This window comes from Tachypleus tridentatus, chromosome 1 (genome assembly GCF_004210375.1).
Source record: "Tachypleus tridentatus isolate NWPU-2018 chromosome 1, ASM421037v1, whole genome shotgun sequence".
Lineage (NCBI taxonomy): Eukaryota > Metazoa > Arthropoda > Merostomata > Xiphosura > Limulidae > Tachypleus > Tachypleus tridentatus.
The window spans coordinates 130,757,369-130,779,808 of NC_134825.1; the positions used below are offsets into that span (position 1 = coordinate 130,757,369).

The 22,440-nt window shown below is 34.7% G+C and overlaps 1 protein-coding gene across 1 annotated transcript in view; it reads left to right on the forward strand.

The window, feature by feature from the left end:
* The first annotated feature begins 11,765 nt into the window (after positions 1-11,765).
* Positions 11,766-22,440, forward strand: part of LOC143223813 (uncharacterized) — a 104,156-nt gene continuing 93,481 nt past the window's right edge. The window contains exon 1 of the mRNA XM_076452292.1: positions 11,766-12,859. The gene's annotated coding sequence lies outside the window, so the exon portion shown is untranslated. The remainder of the gene's footprint in view (positions 12,860-22,440) is intronic.

Sequence of the window (22,440 nt, forward strand, 5' to 3'; positions counted from 1 at the left end):
CAATTATTGACAGCATGCTTATTATCTTATTACATGAGTTTATGGTAAAGAGGTTAAATACAGTTCCTTGAAAGTTTATAAGTAATTATTACAAATTATTATTGTGATACACATAAGAATTTCATTTTATACCTATAATGTGTGTGTATTGTGGAAATATTGGACTTGACAATAAAACTAATAAAAGGTAGTCTTTGAGTGGTTATCTCATGGAAATATTGTTATTGTTACTGGTAAATACATTTGAGATACAATGATTAAACCTATCTTTTTACATCCATTGATTTTAGTTATGTTTTGGTCTCTCAGCAGGTTTAGAAGAAGATTTCTACTAATTTTAATTTAAGTGATATCAAACAATATTCATCATATTGATATCATGAAATCAATCAATGTAGGATTTTGACATAAGAAATAAAAACTGAATGTGTAAGATATATTTACAAACAAGTTTTTCAAGATGATAATGATTATATGCAAATCCCCTTCTGTTTCAACGCATTATTCGTTCAAACACCAGAGTTCTGATAAATTGAGTGAGATTCAATTGATCAGCATGTTATATTTTCCATTTATAAATGCGATATTTTTATTCCTTAAAAGACTGTCCAATAATGTTTATGCCTTCAAGTTATCATTTGAGCTTCTTTAAGAAAATATTTGTTTTTTAGTAATTTATGACATAGAGCTATAATTTATAGATAGTCAAAACAAGTTATTAACACAATTTAACCAGTCACATTTCCTTTGTCTTTTGTACAGTGTAAACATATTTGCTCTTGCTGATATTTCTCCTATCATCAAACATTGGTCAGAAAAAGCTGGCCATCTAGCTGTTCTAAATTACATTACAGGAGAGTTGCAACAAGATATGACTGCCTTTGCTTGTGCTAGATTAAACAATTGTATCTTGAGTGTGGTCTGGATGTAAACTTGGATGGATGTAACATTCTACTTAAACTCAGAGATAGAGAAACTAGTGTGAAGAACTGTGAAATTGATGTTAGGTAGTATGTGTTTGTACTGATACATAATGAGAAGATGAATTATTTATGGACACTTGGATTTCCTTGTGCATTAGGCACTCAAAGTGAAACTCCACTTTGACCACTTATTACTGACTTCGTTTTTAGAATATGGTGATAAGCTAGATTAAGCCCATATCTACTTCATCATTTTCATTTCTGGCAGCATAATTAAGGTCTCTTATTTATAAATAAATACTGGCACCTTAAGAATGGACCTATTATGAAAAAGGACCAACAACTTCATCTATGTAACAGATAATCAGTGATGTCGAGAAAACCCACTTGTAGAGAAATATATATGTAAAAACGGCTCGTTTGGGTTGAGAAAATTTTTTACGTAGAGGAGTGAACAACGTTTCGACCTTCATCGGACATCGTCAGGTTCACAAAGTTGTTCACTCCTCTACGTAAAAAATTTTCTCAACCCAAACGAGCCGTTTTTACATATAAATGTAACAGATAAATTGTATTTCTGTAGCACAGATATTTGATACTTAGCTGTTAGAACATAAAGTTAGGGAACTTGAGCTGTTTGTGTTTGGGAGAAAAATATTTATTAAAATGTACAAATTATTTTAATTCATCTTTATATAGAATAAGTATTAATTCACAAACACAAAAATGAAGCTGCACTTAAAACAGTTTTTGCTTTTGTTGTAACGGTTTTACAAATTACAATTACATGCGAATATAACCAGGAGTAAACAAAAAATAATTTAATCAAGATGTGTACACAGTGGTCTATGGTGCAACAAAAAACACAACTAAACAAAACCACACTACAACCAGTATGTTATTAACAGGAACTAAAACTGTGTTTTTCAACCATATGTTTAATCTGTCCCGTTAATTAAAACTATTCTATTTTTTGTATGGTAGGTCTCCTTACTTCAAATGCAAAATTTCTAAGAGATCACTTTAACCCTTAACGTTTTACAGTAAGCCAAACTAATTCTGAAATTGGTCGTTTTATCAAAAACGACAGCGGACTTTCTGGTAATAGATGTCTTTTACATATGGTACATAGCTGGCATATATGTTTCCTAAGCTTGACAATAAAAAGGTTGTAGTAGGTGAATATTCAAGGATATATGGGCAAAAATTACGCTAAAATAAGTATTTGCGCTCGCTTTGTGAAAAATTGGCGAATTAGATCGCACTGAAATTTAGAGAATTCTTAAGTGTGTGCTGTTTTTAAATTTATAAAATTCCGTCGCGAAATCCGGAAGTTTTGAACCCGAAACTACTATTGTATGAAAATTATCACAAGTTTTTTGCGTATTACTTTGTATCACACTTCACAGTTTGTTAAACTATACAAAGAATACGATATGTATTGAAAAAACACCTTGGCTAAAAATGATAAAGGCAAAAATAGAGAAATTCAAAGATTTGAATTATGATAATAGGTGCTTAATGCTAATTATTCCAAGCTATATATAAATATCAGATTTATAACTTTTGTTGCTATTTTTATCTAATGTGCAGCAAGAAAGAATGAAATACATGATGTTCGGAAATTCACTATGCAGTTTTGTAATCATATTTTATTTATCTAAATATTATCATATTTATCTATTTCAAGCCAGCAACTGATAGTGGTGTTTAGAAACAAAATAAGAAGGATCCAGGCCCGTATTGATGCCAACGTGGGTCACTTTCAACATTGTTTATAATTGTCATTCATATTTACCTCCTGTATTCTATATTGAAACATGTCTGTTAGTAAATATATAAGTGCACAGTGACTTTCCGAACACCCTGTATAATCAAAACCAGCATACTTGTGAGAAGAAAAATAAAATAATTACAACAGAAAGATGTGAAATCAAAATTTGCGGCCAAAATGAGAAGATACTGATGATTAAAATTTTATGCAAACTGTTGTGACTAAGCATTCAAAATTTTGCAAAATGTGTAGGGCATGCATATCTACCAGAAGAAATCACATGAACGCTTGTAATTTCTTGTTGTATTAGGTTGTTCGGAAATAAATGTATATGAAATACGAAGTTTAGAAAAGTATAAACCAGTGCTGTAAAACATGCTTTAATGAAAGTAAGCACCATATGCTTCAACACACTTGCTAACGTGTAACGATGCTTTTTATGCCCCTGATGTAGAAATCGAAGTTTCTATGGTCTATGAACTCTCTGAAAGCTTCTTTAACAGCTGCCTGGTTTTGAAAGCACTTATTATTCAAAACGATGTCAAAGTGCTTGAAGCCAGGTGGGTTAAGGCGTTTGACTCGTAATCCGAGGGTCGCGGGTTTGAATTCCCGTCGCACCAAACATATTTGCCCTTTCAGCCGTGGGGGCGTTAAAATGTGACAATCAATCCAACTGTTCGTTGGTAAAATAGTAGCCCTAGAGTCGGTTGTTGGTGGTTGTGACTAGATGCCTTTCCTCTAGTCTTACACTGCTAAATTAGGGACGGCTAGCGCAGATAGCCCTCGAGTAGCTTTGCGCGAAATTAAAAAAACAAAAACAAAGTGCTTGAAAAATTAAAATATATAAGGGAATAGTGCGGATAAGGCAGAACCTCGATTCGTTCAATTTTTGGAGCGTCTTTTTCGACAGGTCTCATAACGCCGATTTGTTGATCTTCAGTCAGCTGATGCGGAATCCGCTTATCCAATTTTTTGTCTTTTCAATCGCACTCAGGTGGTTGGCAATGCTTGATTTGCTCATGTCTAGCTCACGTACTGTTGTGCGAGGGTCTGTTTCAACTACTTCCATTAATGTGTTTTCATCTAAGAATGGCTTTCTTCCACGACCTTCGTGGTCTTCAAGACTTTCATCTCCATGTCAAAACCTTTGGAACCAACGCTGAACTATACGTTCAACAACAGACCCATGTCTGAATGCCTAGTTGATGTTCCGTGTAGTTTCGGTAGCTTTTCGTTTAAGTTTTAAATCGTAAAGAAAAATCAGACGAAAGTCCTTCTTCTTCATGCCTCCTTGGGGGTTGCGAAACTCACTCTGAGTAGAGTTGAAACAGTGTACAATTAGGACACTTTGTAAACGACAAATGTTGTATTAAACCAGTCAACCAACGATAAGTTACACAATATTGAGCTTCTAAATGTCTTCGTGAGAATTTCGACATTTATTTCTGGACAACCTAATAGACATGTATACTCTAGAAATTCTGTAAACTTTTGAAATGGTTAAATAAATATATATTTAAAACTACACTTAAGTGTTTAAGTAAAATAAAGGTGACACTTGGAGACTGATTCAAAAGGATATGCTGTATTAGTCAGTTTATAAAAACAGGTACGAAAAATTATATTAAACAAATAGTAAGTTTTAGAAAGCTGAGCTATCATATTACATAAAAAGTAAGCAAAGTATAAAAACTATTTTTTTTCTGAGAGATGAAACTAAAGAATGGAGATTACCGATTCCAGGAGTTAGAGTAATTCAAAAATAGGCTGAACAGTGTTTAGATTATCAATTCAATAAGCGTCTTTTATTTCCCTATCTGCTTTAGTTTAGAATCATGTTTCAATGTTAATGGAATAACCAGGTTAGTTAAAGTGTTGGACAACAAGATCTTTTTCAGTGTTAATAAAAGATTTATGGTTGTAAACGTTTTCTAAGAGTTGTTTGTATATGTCCTACATATTGGTGATTGCATTTTTACACTGTATAAGATAAATGGTGGTTTTTGTTTCACAAGTGATTGCTTTGGATATTTTAAAGTTTCTTTTATAGTGTTTGTCAGATAACGAGTTTAATGATTTTTATGAACGTACAGGTTTGACAATGGACTTTATTGCATGGACGACAACCATTTTTGGGTCGGATCAGTAGGGACTAGATGGTGCTCAGTCCCAGGGCCCGTCCTCTTAGTGGGGGCCCATTGATAATTTTATTCTATGTAAGATTACAAAGGATATAGGGCCCATAAAAATGATTAATCCCTGGGCTCACACAACCTTAAATCCGCCACTGGGTGGGATGTAATTCACTTTTGCGTGAACAAAGATATCTTTTAGGGTTCTGATTTTTTGGAATGGGACAATAGGAACCTCAGGAAATATCTGTTTAAGACGATCGTTGAGCCGTAGGAGATGAAATGTTTTTCAGAATTCGTAAAACGTTTCTGAGTTTAAACTGATAGGTTATAATGAGAGAAGTCTATTTGAAGGTTTAGTATTGCTCTGATTTAGGATGTTTTCCCGCTGAGTGTTGGCCTTTTCAAATTGTCTATCGATTTTAGTATCTTTATATCCTGTATAATAATGAATGTTAGTCATATACTCATAGCTCCTGAATACACATGCTTTTTGATGAAAGAACTGGTTACTTGTTTTAGTATTCGTAAAACCACTACTTGTATAGCAGGAGATTCACTTTCTGGGTGGACTATGCTTCACTAAAATGGTTAATAAACTTTACAATTTTGCAAGGAATTATACCACATTGAATAGCATTATAAGAATGTAACATTGTCAGAGTGCATAGCTTTGGCTCATGACACAGATTTGTGTCCAGTCTATCTCATTGCACGATTGGACCTTATTCATTCATGGAATGTTTTAATTCTGGGTATCTTGTGGGAATTGAAACCATTTCTGACATATCCACATCAAAACATGCACTGTGAGATTCAATTAGTAGTTGAATGCCATGATTAGTATTTTGATAGTTCTGGGAAGAGCAGCTAAAAGGATCCAGATCTAGCATGGGTATCCCTTTCCAGGCAGCAAATTAAAGTTCAGCCAACATAAATGTAGGAACTTAGGAAAGACACTTAAACACCCTGTGGCACTTATATCACCCGCTAAAATGTTTTAAGAAATGCTGTGCTATTGCTATAATTCACTGAGCTACGGTTCTCAAACTATGCTACAGTTCAGGGTTCCCAGAGCTGTAAAGCGATAAATCTTCAGATCTTACATAGAATAAAATAAATAACAGGGTATTACACTTTTGCTAACATTCAACAGCCCTTTTTTTCTGGTTGCATTAATGTTAATGTGTCCAGAACTGTTGTGAAAACTGTACCTTGTGTACCACTAAGAGAAAAAATCAGCATTAATTTTATGCAAAGTTACTCAGCGGCTACTTGCATTAGCTTTCCCTTGTTTTCAAGTGATAGATTAAAGGGAAAACAACTAGTCAGCATCACCATCTCTTGGAATTCTCTTCATTAATAAACTGTGGAATTGACCATTATGATGTTTATTTGGCTTGAAAGGCGAGTATGTTCGGTGATGGGATTCAAAGTTGCAGGTTGACAATCGAGTGTCCCAAGAACTGATCTTCAGCCAAGGCTAGATAAACTCCAACAGTAAACTATTGGATATATTCTACAGTGTATAGGAGGAGATCACCGGTAAATATTCATTGCCATTGATAAATTTACAAAATGGGCTGAATCTTATCCATTGGTTGATATATCGCACAGTCCATAGTAGAGGTGTTGGTGGAGCACTGGATACCATTGTTTAATGTATCAAACAAGACTAGAAGGACTAGAAAGCTAATTTCAACAGTCAGTTGTTCTCCTAGTTGTATAAAATGTTAGATGTAATGAAGACATGCACTTTGCCTTAACAACCCAAATTCGATGGTTAACCATAGCAGGTAGTACAAATTAACAAGCACGTACTTGATAGGGTTGTTAATCCAGGCCAAACCGAATGAGATTAGTACTTGCCGTGTGTTATTATGAGAATAACCTTGTCGGTGTTATAGAGGAAGATAATCTAGGTGTTTTGATTGACTAGTCTATTAAGTCATTCAAGCACTATGCTGTTTTTAGTGTAAGAAAAAATATGATTTCAGGTTGTATCTATGGAAATACTGAATACATATCTAAATAGTTGATAACTCCATTCAATGGATCATTCGTTACGCCATACTTGGAGTATTGTATTGAAGAAAACAGAGTCGAAGGAGATATATCTGAAGTGCTTAAGATTATTAAAGGAATTAATAGTGTTGATGCATCATCGTTTTTCGGACTTAATGGTAGAAAGGGAAATACTATAAGACACAAATATAACTTTTGCCACGGTAGAAGTAATAATCCTTAGCTAAGATATTTATTTTCTAACAGGGAAGTTGGCCTTTGGAATGGGTTGCTTTTGGATATAGTGGAAATAATAAATCTAATACAGTTTAAAGGAAGGTTTGATAAAAAAAGTAATTGATAAATGCTGGCTTTGAGTTTTGTTTTGTGTTTCCTTTAATAATTTAGTTTAATTGATAAAGCAGTCTACATAAGAATATATGAAGTGATTAAGGTATTCATTTCAATTCTTCTCAATATATCGGGAGAATGTATGTTGGTTCTGCATGCTGTGAAGTAGCTGTGTTTCATTTAAGTGTAAGATGACATACAATAGTAATATTACAAATATTAATCCTTGATTATGAGAATTTTTAGCTGAAAAGTCTTAGTTCGGCTGTTTTCTTTCAGTAGTTACTTTTTTGCTATGCTTGAAAAGAAAACGTTGAGCTTGATGATCCATAGATGGCAGCATATTGTGAGACCACAATTTGTGTGAAGATTACCAAACCAATTGAAAAAGTGCAGGAGAGACAATCTGTTATCAGTTACTAAAGTACATTACAATGTGTAATGCTAATATGTGTGTAAAGCAATATATGTGTATAAATAAATATATAGATACGTTGGTGGTATTACACAAATATATATGAACTTCACGCAAAGTCATTCATAAGTATTGTATACTACGAATGGATCCAATATATAAAGAATACAACAGTTATTAAGATACTGAATGCATGAAAACAAAGGAGTAGGTTTGAGATGCCAAAATTCTGTGATATTAATTAACCGTGATAACTGATTTTAAATGTATTCTATGAAGGTACATTACACCTATTATTCACATTAATACTGATGAGAGAAGCTTTCAATTTCAAAATTGACTTTTTCAGCAGGTACTGAAATTTTCATGGAAAGATAATAAGAGTAAGAAAGAAATACACTAAAACTGAGAGAAATCACAGATTTACCTGTTCAGAGAAGAGCAAGACATTTCGGTTGGACAAAAGTGAGATCTTTATGAATTGTTGAAACTACCAGTCATGAAGGAATTTCAGAGTAGGAAAGATAAATATACTCTTCAAAAAAGAAATGCAAAAGGGATATTTTTTATTTTAAAGAGAAATATATGTAATAACGTTACAAGCTCAGAGTATGTGATGTTACACGTGTTAAGGCACTGATTGTCAGACCAAAATGACAATAAAAGTTGTGCACTTTGAAAACGGAGGAAAACAACGGATTTTTCGCCAAAACGCATTTGTGTCCAATAAATTTGTTTGAGAGTTCTGCAAGTGCAACATGTGCAAAATCCCTATAAAAGTGGTGGGTTCTCGGTTTCCATAGCTCAGTGTTAAGCCACCGATACGCAATACAGTTACGCCAAGACTGACTGAAGCACAACGCAACAACGCCATTGGTCGATTAGAAGCAAGCGAATCTCGATCAGATGTTGCCAGAGTTGTGAATGTCCACCCAAGCACCATCACAAGGCTGTGTAATCGTCACCAACAACATGGATCAACTCGTGACCGTCCACGATCTGTCAGACCTCGTGTGACCACACCTGCACAAGATCGCTACATCCGGTACGTCACCTTCGGGATAGGACCACCACTGCGACGTCTACTGTCTCAACCATACCAGGGCTGCGTAGGATTTTCGATCAGACCGTACGCAACCGTCGACGAGATTCTTAGGCCCCATGTGCAACCCATCATGGTGAACATCAACGACGTTTTTCAACATGACAACGCCCGTCATCACACAGCCCGACTCACCACTGTCTTCTTGAGACACCACAACATCAACGTTCTTCCCTGGCCCTCCAGATCACCAGATTAAAACCCCATCGAACATCTTTGGGACGAGTTGGAACCGACGTCTGCGACGGCGACAACCTCAACTGCAGATTCTACCTCACCTTGCAGCAGCTTTGCAGGCTGAGTGGACAGCCATTCTACAGAATGTGATTCGTCATCTCATCGCTTCCATGGGCAGGAGATGCCAAGCAGTTATTGATGCTCACGGGGGGCATACTCGTTATTGACGTTGAGTGACGTTAAACTTCAACTAGTGAGCGTGGGGACTTCGCCTTTGCAGACTTTGGATGTTCAGCAGTGAATGTGCAAAGTTTCACACATGTCATTTAGAACTACCGGGAATAAACTTGTTAACAATTTCTCTCAAATTTTGCCTTTTGCGTTTCTTTTTTTGAAGAGTATATAATAAAAAAAATTAAAGTTGGTATTTTATTTGTTTGTAATAGAATATTTTCAGTCATGCAGGCTGAAATATTTTTAATAAGAACATAGTTTTGCTGAAAATTTTCTCAACATTGCTTCAGTAAAAAATGGTTTAACTATATTGCATTAAACTACAGGCTATTGTTGTACTAAGGGAGATGGAAAGTAACAACTATTTTATAAGTCGCACCAAAAAACTTATACTAAACTTGTGGCTAAAAGGTTACTAAAGGGGAAATCATGTAAACTTTATTCAATTCTAATGGACAAAAATAAGAGTTGGGATTACCTAATCAAAGTCAACACATGTGTGTAGGAGTCACTGTTGTTGTCTCGATCTACATTTATTTCTGCTGAAACCAAGCTCTATACTTGTAATAACCAAATGGTAGGGAGTGGAATGAAGCCAGATTGAAAAGTGAATTGTGTTGGTTGTCGTAAATTAAAGACAACAGAGAGAAGCATAGGTAAGAATTTTGTTCAACAGGAAAACGAATTAAGACTGAGAATTGGGAAGTTCACAAACACTAGGGATGCATCTTCTATGGGTGATATAGAGGTACATTCAAACTCCTAGCAGTATCATTTGACCAAAGTGCAGAGTTAAAATCCTATCTCTATAGGCTTTCAGAGCAAGGAATTATCGTAACTGAGTTGTCACAACTTAACCCTTTTCAACTTACACACCTATCTAAACTTTTGATCAATTGTAATTCACCTGATCTCCATATATTTAATGCAAACTGAATTCTCTTTTGTGACCAGCCACTGGTTATCCTACTTTGTTCCTGACAATCTCCCTAAGAACCTAGAACTACATAACGGACTACCTGTTTGGTGAGAACCAGTATACTCAGGACTTTTTTCCACAATAATGGAGTAGACTATGGTGCTGATACTCAGATGCCTGGAGCTGTTCTAATTGTTCTTGTGGTAGAGCCCACGCAAAAAGATATGTTGCTGGCTGAAGTATCAAACATTAGAGAGTTTGTTGCTTACATCATTGGGTTGGCCCTGAAGTTTCATATGTTCACGTAGTACCTTCACCAGAGATAGATCTTATAGTGTTCAAGCCACCATTGGACGTACTGCTAAATAGCTTTCTCAATGAAATGGCTTATAAATGTATGTATGCACCTGTATCTTCATTAACGTTTTTTTGTTTTGTTTTGTATTAAGTAGCAATAAATTGCAATGGTTTTCATTTTATTAGTATTATTATTTTACTGTATGTTGTATTTTATTGTAAAAAAGGTATTTTAAAGAACTCGTATATAATTTCTATATTAAATGATTTATATTTTCAATATGTATTTGTATTGCTATGTTAAAAGTCTTGTTTAAACGTTGTGCCATCTGTGTTGTATATATATGATCTACAGGGACAAGGGAAAGATAATGCATTACTTAATCATACAAAATATATGAGAAATATATGTGAAATAAAATTATTTTAAAGTTTGTTAGTTATTATAATTTATCCAAGACGAACCTTTAATTTATTATGTTACGTATTACAATTTTACATAGCCTGAAACTGAGTTAAAGTGTAATATAAAATTAGAAATTAATTGAACGTTGAGATATATAAAATTTATATCGTTTGCCAACAAAATTGATATACATAAGTTTCTTTCGTAATATAAATATATTTTACTATACAAACTATAATACAATGTATAATAACAGTTATTACAAATAATAATTTATGTTCAAAAAATTATAACTTTAGAAACAATATTGAGTCTTTTACTCGATTTGGAACTTCTTTGATGTCTTATCGAGGATTCATGACGAGCGAATTAATTCTGACTTGATATAGGCATGATTTATTTGATTGGAGAGCTACCTAGCTCTGCATTCTTCATTGATCACATGTGAGTTTTTCACACTGAAGTTATATAATTCTGTGTAAAAACACTAATGTCCGATATTAATCCACTTAAACAGTTTGTAATGCTCAAAATCTATAAACGTTCCTGGCAAAATATCTGTAGGTTCCGGATTAATAATTGTTTATTACATTTATAGCTTCCGGTCTTTATAGTATACCAACTGTAGGAAACCAACATATACTGTCTCTTCGCGTGTTACGATGACTACCTTTTATAATTGTTAGGCGAGATTTTTGAAATTTCAGTTGGCAACAATACTGGTATTCAATAGTAATTATATACACATACACGTTGTTGATTCTTATACTCGGAAATCTTCTACAACTTTAGTGAATACATGGAAATTTCGCAAACACGTTTAACAGTATAACTTACACGCATTTCATTTTACACATCTATATTAAAATAAATATATAAAAGTAAATCTGTCACGCCTTTTTTCTTTGAGCATTAACAATTATACAGCATGTGAAAATGCATCGACATAAATGTTATCTTTTTTGGTAAACACCCAACACAATCAACAATCACACGACTGAGGCGTTCTTCAAAAGCTGAGATAATTTTCAAAGGAGCAACAGGAATTTTATGATTAGGTTTTCCGACCCTTGAGGAAAACTATTTGGTAAACTACAGCCCAGTCCTCTGAAGCTGGCACATCTGGTGGTATCCAATTTTTCAAAAGCACACCATTTTTGACAAAATAACTATTTGTAACTTTCTCCACTTTATCTTTTGAGAGTTTATATTTGAATAGTAAAGAGGCCTACTTATCCTTTCGATGTTCAGCAAACTATGAGCAAACGAAACTTCACCAGGTAAACCAGACCGCTCACTTCCATCATTGTAACTCGCCGAAGATTCGTCAGTAGTACAACTATCCACAAATTTCCTGTCGGGCCCACAAAATATTTGAGACGAATCTATAATAGCATCTTCTAAATACATGTCTATAATTTGTTTCTAGCTTAATTTATTTGCCTGAACTCGAGCTTACGAGGGATACACATCAGGATTCTTCTCAACAGCAAAACCACCGTTAGATGGAAAGGTGATCGACTCGTTAACCATTTTCGGTTCAGCAACAACTTTCCGTCATTTAAATCGTTTCCCAACAATAATGATACACTCTTAATTGAAGAGTCAGTTTTACTCCAACCAAAACTGATCCCGAAAATAGGTTTGATGTTAAATAAATGTTATAAAGAGAAATATTAACAAAGCAACTCTCAAATACCCTGAGCAATAACAGAATCACCAGTGGCAGAACTCGAATCTAAAGGCAATATACCTTCTAAAATCAGTGATTGAATCTTGAGTCGCCCCAGTATCCCGTAGAATACGTATGTGTATGGGATTATCAGTGTCATTTATCAAAGACACAGAAACAACAAACATAAAAGCGCTAATTTCCTCCCTGACTACATCAGCCTTTATATAAGTGACAAAATCAACAACATCGGTTGATCCGATGAAGCTACGTTCATATGGATGTGAATGCACTGGGTGTTGCTTCCTTTTCGTTTTAAACGCAGACAGGCCTTAATGATTCTGATGAAGTTTTATCCTGTCTGTATTAAGATTTCGAACTAGAGAAGCTGGATTTTTTTAGAATAATCCTCAACTTTAGTGGATTGAACAGATGCAGGTTTCTGTCAAAATGGTAAAAACTTCTTTTTTATGAAAAGTTGTTTTATGTGTTAAAGTTGTTACGTATTATAAGTTATCTCGGACGAGTTTCCGATCTATTATGTTACGTATTACGATTTCAAATAGCCCGAACTCAAGTTAAATTGTAATTCAGATTTAGAAATTAATTAAATGTCGATATATGTCAAATTTATGATATTAGCAAAAAAACGTTGATACATACAGTTTTCTCTTTTAATACAAATATATATTAATATACGAACAAATACAATTTTTAATAATAGTTATCACAAATAATGGTTTATGTATAAAAGTTTTACAAACTCACAAACAATACTAAACCTTCTATCTGGTTTGAAACTGAAAATTTTATCGACGGCTTACGACGAGTATATTAAATCTATGTTCATACACAGGTACCATTTATTTGATGGAAAGCCATTATTCTCTTCAAACTTTGCTTTTGTGACCTGGATAATGAAATTTAGAAATTAACCTATTTTCTATGTAAAAACGGACAAATTTGCACATTTTCGTTTACATAAGGTCTGAATAAAACAACACACGAATCAAGATTTACATGTATTTATACTAAAGTTATACAAAAATGAACAAAAATATTTAGAAGTGAGTAGTTTTTCGAGATTTGCGACTGTAATGTAAATCACTTTCACGTATCAGCCCTCAAATATAGTCTTTCATCATGTTTTCGTTATACGCTCCTAGGTAGCGGCGTTAAAAGTCCAGTATATCTTGGTGGAAGCGCTCGTTTTGCTCCCCTGAGTATGCTCTCATGTCCTCTTTGAATTTATCAAGATGAACGTCAAGGATATGGACTTTCAGGGACATTCTGCAGCCCATTCTGCCGTAGTTCTTCACCAAAGCCTTACCAGTTCCACATAATTTTCGGCCTTGTGATTGCCCAAGAAGCCCCAAACCACTGCGACAATGCTACCCCAAGCTTTTTTCCCTTCCTACAGAGCTTCTTGAGGAATTCTGTGTTCCAGGATCTTCTTTATTTATGATCCAACGAAGACACTAGCTTTGACCTTTGCCTCAGACAGCTTAAGGAAGAAGTCTCGAAGCTACTTCAAGGCTTCTAGCAAGGTCTTGACTATGTTGTATTTCTCTTTGAGGTGCACCAGATGAGCCAGAGGAAAAGACGGATACTTATTCCCTTTATGGAACAGCATAGCTTTGAGTTCTTGAAAATTCTTGTAAGTTCGAGAAGATTCTCTATCAGCTACTCAGCACTGAATATACCTGAAATGTTCTGGAAAATGGGTAAATTTGAAAATTTCATTACCCAGGTCACAAAAGCAAAGTTTGAAGAAAAAAATAGGTCTTTTCCATTTACTTTAGGCATAAGCAATTGGAAAATAACACCTTCTACCCAGGAACAAGAAAAAGTAAAAATTTTGTTACATTGTGTAATATATATATTGATATATTAATATATCAACTGAGTTCAAAGTTATCATTTTGCCTTGGTCGATTGGAAATAACTTTAATTTCCATTTCTGCCAGTCTAATTTCTTTCTCGGCTTCAATACGAGCTTGTTCAGTCTCGAGACGTTTTCTTTCTCTTTCAGCTCCGATACAAGCTGGTTCAGGCTTGATTCGTTTGTGTTTTAGTTGGATTTCTAACTTATCTTTATTGCTCAACACTGATTGGCTAGTGAAAACACTAAAAGTATTTTTTCAATGCTTCCTTTGACAAGAGATCATTATCAAATAGTATTTTAATAATTAATAATAGTTTATTTTTTGTCAATGACTTCTTAACCTCTAATTCTAAAACTATAGCAATTTTTTCGAGCAATTCACTTTTGTTAGACCTTTGTAGTTGTTCAAGGGAGGGGGATTCAAAAGAATCTTAAAATTCAGACATGATCAAATTTTGTTAGCACTGATAAATATAAATCAAATTATGATTTGAAGTTTGATTGAAACCTGTCTCTGATTCAGATTTCGGACACGAGCTCCCAATTTATCATGTTATGTATAACAATTTGAAATAGCCTAAAATTGAATTAAATTGTAATATACATTTATAATTAAGTGTAGAGATGTATCAAATTTATCACGTTTACCAATAAGATTGATATACGTAGTTTTCCTTCTTAATACTAATATATTTTAATATACAAACAATAATACAATTTATAATAACGGCTATTATAAATAATGATTTATATAAAAAGGTTTCATAAGCTTAAAAACAATATTGAGTTTTATATCTGATCTAGAACTATCTTGATATCTCATGATGACGAGAAACCCATTTGAAGTAGAAATGTATTCTCAAGACAGGTATTAAAACAAAACCTGAACATGACCTAAGAAGATCGAAACGTTGTTCTGTACTTTATTTTGATTAAAGTTTTTATATTCATGCGAATCGTTCTGAGAATACATTTTTATCTTGATATCTTATCGAGGGTTGATATAGGCACAATTCACTTAACGGGGAACAAGCTATCTCTACGTTCTTTGTTGATCACATGTGAGTTTTTCATGCTGAAGTTATATAATGTTTTCGTAAAAATACTACTTTCCGGTATTCATTCGTTGAAGTAAAATTGTTTGTAATGTTCAAGATCGATAAATGTTTCTGGTCAAATATCTGTAGTTCCTCGATTAATAAGTATTTATCACAGTTATAGCTTCCGAGACAGGAGCGTAGATCCTGGGGGGATGGGGGATACATCCCCCTTCATTTTAGGTGGGGGGTATGGTGCACACAGTTTGATCTGTTGAATTGTTTTATTGCATCACGGGCCTACAAATTGTGTGTTTGTTCTTGTGATTCTCGTGTTCTTACCAATCGAATTACATAATTAGGCCAAGATGTAGGCTCTTTCAGTAGCCGAAATGTACATCTTTAATATAAGCGTGCTTCTAAGCTTTTCGATCTAAGCGATAGTTTGTAAGTATCAGTCAGTAGGCCTAAGTATACATGCAAGGCTTGCAAGCACTATTACAGAATCTACCTACGTCTTGTATGTAGTGTAAGATTACCTAAAATTTTCATCACAACAGATTGAACAAAGCATGAAATTCGAAAATATTACTCCCAAGCGTAAAATCCTGTGATCTAGATCTGGCAGGCTATTTGTAGCTTGCAGCTGCATCAATCTTATGTGTATATTGTGCGATTTTCCTATGCCATTTGTTCTTATGCATGTCTAGCCGGTTTTATTATCGAACGCCTTACTCTCCTGAGTTGCCGAAGCCGATGACCATAGTGTACGTTTAGTGTACAGTTAACGACAGGTTCGGGCCCCTCGGATCCAGACGCGACCTACATCACCACCCATCGCTCCATTTAGTCTGAGCCTCGATTTTACAACATGGCTCATTAGACCTGTGTTTGTGGCCCTCATTAATCCATGAAATTTCAGATGATTACCGCCGTCTAATAAAGTTCTGGTGCTTTATGGTAAAAGAACAATATATTCTCTTATCATAGATAGTAAAAATATTGTATTTTCTTGTATAATCAGAGCACAAAAGGAGCGATTTAAACGGCCTGAAGCCTCTACTCGAATTTTATTGCCAGTTTTTTTTAGGTGTTTTTATTTAATAGACGTGCTTATAGACATTATATCACAACGTGTTTGCCTTTCGATGAGCTTTAACAGGAATATAATATATTTGTGATTGTTTAAGTATTTTTCGAGAAACTTGCTATTAGTGTTGTAACTAGCACACATTATTGTCCCAGCGATGCCCAGGCGGTCAGTCGGCTCGGTAGTCACTGTAAGGTTCGCGCGTTTGACTTAAATACATTGTACAGTTCAGTCCTACTTCCATTCTGTTCTATCTTCGTTCGTTGTATGTTAGAGTATTTCATTAAAGACTGTATTTTAGCCTGATGAGTCATTTGAGAAACAAATTCCAATTATGACAAGCAAGTGTCTGAAACTTTCCGATATTAGACAGTTCTGCAAGCCAGTTACTAGTACTACAAGTGATAATGCAGATAATCCAACAACTTCAAGCAAAGGAATAGAAACTTGCCATACAGAGGAAATACCATGTTCATCAGAGGATGAGTCGGAAAATGCTTGTGCAACTATCGCACATCATGAACTACCAGATAGTTGTAAAACAAGTTTGTGCAGTAATGAAAAATCTGACACTCCACAGATACAGTGTGGAAAGCCATATCATCCAGACATACAATTAATACCACGACAGAAAGCAAAATATCAACTTCCAGGGCAAGTGATTTGATGAGTTCCCATGGCTGCACTTCGATAATCAGACTCAAAAAGTCGTATGCTTTCATTGTGCCAACGCGGAAAATAGAGGCCTTTTTACAGGGAAATTAGAGAGGCCAGTGGAATATACCTTCATATCCACCGGTTTTTGCAACTGGAAAAAGGCAAAACAGAAATTCAACGAACACCAATCCTCCTCTCAGCACAGATTCGCTATGATCCTCCAGAAGGATCAATTGATGTAACTCCAGTGACTGTCCAGCTACATGATGAAAAAAGGAGCAGCAGGAAGAATGCAAGAGAAGTCTAGCCAAAATATTCAGAAGTTTACGTTTCTTACTGTGTCAAGGTTTAGCATACTGATACGGACGGGAACTTCCTGCAGTTCATGAAGATCCTGGAAGAGGAAGATCCTGAGTAATAAAAAACCACATTCACATCACTCTAGGCTCAGAATGAAATAATGGAGATGTTCAGCCATCAAATACTGAGGAACATAGCACACGAAGTGCATCAAAGTAAAATATTTGCATTAATGGTTGATGGCACTCAAGATGTTACAGGTGTCGAACAAGAAGCAATATGTGTACGATACGTAAATGAGAACCTTGACGTCCATGAGACATTTCTTGGTTTGTACAGTGTTTCCAATACAACTGGTGAAACAATATCCTCGACTATACTTGATGGACTAAATAGACTCAATTTACCACTGTCAGGATTAAGAGCACAAACTTATGATGGAGCCGCTGACATGAGTGGTGCGTACAGTGGATGCCAGGCAAAAATAAAAGAGAAGCAACCATCAGCTTTGTTTTCTTTTTCACTGCGGAGCACACAAGGCTAATTTAATAATGCAACATGCAGTTGAAGCTTGTGAATGTGTTCGAGATTCTATCCAGTGGGTACATGAACTTGGTGTCTTTCTTCAGAGGTCAGGCAAATACAAGACAATCTTCAAGAATATTGTATCGTCAGACAGCCACAGTGGTCCAGTTAAGTACATCCGCCCACTGTGTCTAACACGCTGGTTGTGCTGCCTATCTGCAATTACATGTGCTAATGATCACTACGGTGACATTGTTGATTCTTTGTCTGAATTAGCAAATGAAAAATCAGATGTAGCAGTGAAAGCACGAGGTCTGCTGGACAGATTTGACAAAAAAAAGACAGTTTTAGGATTGTTGATGGCTCAGCATCTATTAGCTGCATTAGAGGAACTAAACCGTGCATTCTAAGCAAAATCAGCGACAGTATCTGGCATGATTGAAGCATCTACAATGACAGTTGAGCAATTGCGGGTATTTTACAGAGGAAAATTACAACAAGATATTTAATGAAGCTGAGAAAAAGGTAACTTCCCTAGATCTGGTGCCTATTGAACTACCACACATTCGCAGACCCCCAGAAGGATCACAGGTGACGGCTCAGCACACCATTCTGCAACAGCTAGAGATTACTACAGAAGCCAATATTTTGAATATGTGGACACAGTCATAGAACATCTGACCACTAGATTCAATGCAGACAACAATGACTTGAAACAATATCTGGCACTTGAGAACATGATCACATCTTGCAAGGTTGACAACTCGGTTATAAACTTCTATTCAGAAATCTCTGCACAACGGCTCGAGTTTCAGTTGTCCATGTTCAAAGGAACAACAAAAGCAGTATCTCTGAAAGGTGCGAAGGATGCTTACTGTAAAATGCATGAAACAAGCCAGCAGATGTTTAGTGAAGTGTTTCTTCTCATGAAAATTTTATTTGTATGTCCAGTATCCAGCTGCGAATGTGAACGCAGCTTTTTCTGCATTAAGACGGTTGAAGACGTGGTTAAGGTCAACTATGTCTCAGTGCCGCCTCAACCATGTGGCAATTTGTCACACTCACAAAGATGAAGTCGACAAGATAAATATAGAAGAGCTTATGAAAGAATTCATAAACAGATCATCACAAAGGAGGTCTACGTTTGGGAACATGTAGACAAGAGGACTAAATGAATCTTACTTCAATGAAAAGTATGAATAATTATGTGCTACATTGTATTGATGTGTAATTTTCAAGAGTTCGCAAAGACATTTCAATTATTTTTATCAAACAACATGAACAGTTTTTCAGTAGATATAAACTTATCAAGGGTAATTACTAATTTTATTAATATTTGAAAAGGTAATTCATGCAATGAAAGTTATTAGTAACCTTGTCAAGTATAATGGTCATCTTTTATTCTCTGCAGTATGCAGGAATAAATTCATGTGGCAGTTAATTTGTGATACATTTGTCTTCATTCTATTAACATTTTGAAAACTGTTCACAACACCTCACTTATACAAACCTACGTGAAAACCTTGAAGTATCGTGGCAACAGAATTACTCTGTGACTGCATGTTTACAGTTTTCAGGTTCACGTAATCAGAGATTATCAATTTGCAAATTGAACAGTCCACATAAGTGGTTGCAAAAATCATCCCCCCCATCGGGTGTAAAAAATCTACGCCCCTGTTCCGAGGTTTGTAATGTACCAACTGTTGCAAAACAACAATATATATATCGTCTATTCGCGCGTTGCGATGGCTGCCTTTTATAATCGTTAGGCGGCGAGGTTCTCGAAATTTTAATTGGCAACAATACTGGCAGTCACTAATAGTTACATACACATAAGTACTTTGTTGATTCTTACACTCGAGAATTTTCTGCAACTTTAGTGAATAGGTAGGAATTTCACAATACACATTTAACAGTATAAGTTACATGTATTTCTAAATATATATTTAACTAAAACAAACATTGATATTTAAGTAAATTTACAATAGTAAACCCGTCACAAACTAAATCTAATTGTAAGCTGAAATATAAGCCTGAGAAGCGTGGGTGGGGGGATTGTGGTATGCAAGCATTCCGTACATTTTCTTTTTCTTCTTTCTTATTTTAATGTAAAAGATCTTTTCATTTGTTCTGGATCTATGCCGTTTTCCCATAACATATTGTCCAGAGAGTTACGTCCATAATCTCTAACTGCATGTCCTCATTTGTTATTTTGAGGAGATAATACCTGTTCTGCCCATGAAAATTTCCTCTGTAGTACAACATTTTGTGCAAAAATGTCAACATCAGCGTTATTCAGTGGTAGGCCAGTTGACATCTTGAGATCATCGTCTTTTTTTTTTACGGTTAGTTCTGGTTGTTATGGGTAAATTCGGCGTTTCCAGCTAAGTAACAAACATAAGACTACAGAGGGTTTTAATAACTTAGATGAATGGAAAGCATTTTAAGGAAAAGAAGCCAATTAATCAAGTCATTAGTCCAAGGGAAAGTGACTGTTCAGTATCCAGTTCAACAAAGTATATCATGTTTATGTCTTAGTGATAAATGAATATTGTTTTCATTTTGTATCACCTGTTGTCTCCAGTATATTTATTTATTTGCTTGAACTCAGTTGATTTTAATTCGCCATTACTTCACAATTCCTTTAGATTCTCCTATTATAAACTAGAACTATCTAATACCCTTTGCGGAAATCAGCTTAATCTAAGAATATCACATAAATACACCTTTAAAAGCTATTCGTTTTACTACAAGCAACAGAACAGTGATTTGATGGCTTGAATGTCTTGTTTAGCATTGCGTCAAGACCCTTTTATTCAGTTACGTTTTGAATGCGTTCCAAACTTTATTAAACGTGCGATTGAAATTATAACATAAAAAACTAACTATAATTAGGTCATTCATCCAATTTACCACTTGAACCAAGCCATTATTTAATACCTCAACACAGCTTCAAATATTCATGAGTTTAATATAATTAGCAAATTCTACTCACCTTTTTAATATTGATACTATCAATAAATTTAACGTAAATAAGAAATAATAAACGCCTGAGCAACAACTATGAAACTCCAGTGGTAATAAGGATCCAGTATGATTGAACTTCATTAATAATAACCTTTTATTTTATCCGATTCAACCCCTCTACAATCTAACTTTTTTCTTCTAGAGATAGTGTGTTTTTTGTGTTTTTTGTGGCACCTCATCAAAATCTTTTGGAAATTTAAGTAAATGAAGTCCACATCTTTTTCTCCTCTTTTAAATCAATGATGTAAATACAGTTGTTTTATCCACCAGAAAATGTCACTTGAAATATCGAGTACTGCTTTTTAGCAAAGAAAATATTAAATTAATTTTAAGTTGAAGTAGTGCTTAGATTTGAAAATGTTTACAACTAACTTATTTCTTTGATATACAACATCATGTGACTCGAAAACATACCGTTGTGATAACGTTATCGTTGTCACGTATTTGAATATGACAAACTTTAACCTATGACGCAAACTTCTGCATTCACAGCTTTGAAAACAGGATATGAACGTATAATTTTCAATACTTCACTTGTTTCTTATCAAAGCGTTATATTTTATATCTATTTGCTGAAACTCGTGTGACATCGTTAGTATAAACAGTGAGAAGCGATCGCCTCACATTACCACTACTGAACAGAATTTGATTTAGGCACCGCTAATCTACATACATCATTAAGAAATACAAACATAAAACTAAACCACAAGTAACTGCTATGTGCATCGCCTTTTCAAAAACGATCTAAACGAAATTCTTTGTTGGTAAACTGTTAAAAGCTACACATACTGCTTGCCTTTAAGCCTCCCGGTTTTTGGCGTTGTAAGTCCGCAGAAATACCGCTGAGCCAGGATAGCCCATTGTGTAGCTTTGTGCTTAATTCAAAACAACAACAACTTGCCTTTAAAATGGACTTCTATGAAGCTATTATAATATTTATATTTCAGTCAAACTGGTTAGTTTGGCTGCACCATGAAATTACGAAATTTTTGTAATGCCTAATGTACTCAAAATATGTTATCATAAAATGACGTATGTGTGTGCGCACTTTAAACATAACGCTATCTTTATTGTTGAATAAACACACTATAGATTATTTACTAACCAAGACTACACATGCGCTTCAACAGTTCGATTTATTTAAAATAGTTTCGCACAATCAACCTCTCCACCTCTATCATGCAATACAAACCTCAAAGAACTGTTCTAATGGAACTGTGACAAGAAGCTAACAGAAGAGATAAAGGGTGGTACATTCAATCCCATCATTCACCATGCCACCAGACAATCCATACACAGGCTAAAGTCGACTATGTTCTTTGTGACTTTGTGGTTCAAAGAGCTGCCAAATTAGTGAAATGCACGTGGTAAAATAAACGTTTGCATGTAAAATAAACATATGTATATGTATGTATTACTTTTGTAGTCTGCGAAGTTGTATCGTGTCTCAGAGAGGAAGTAAGGAAAATTCTTAATAACAAACTAATGTATAATGTAATTAATCAAACAATAC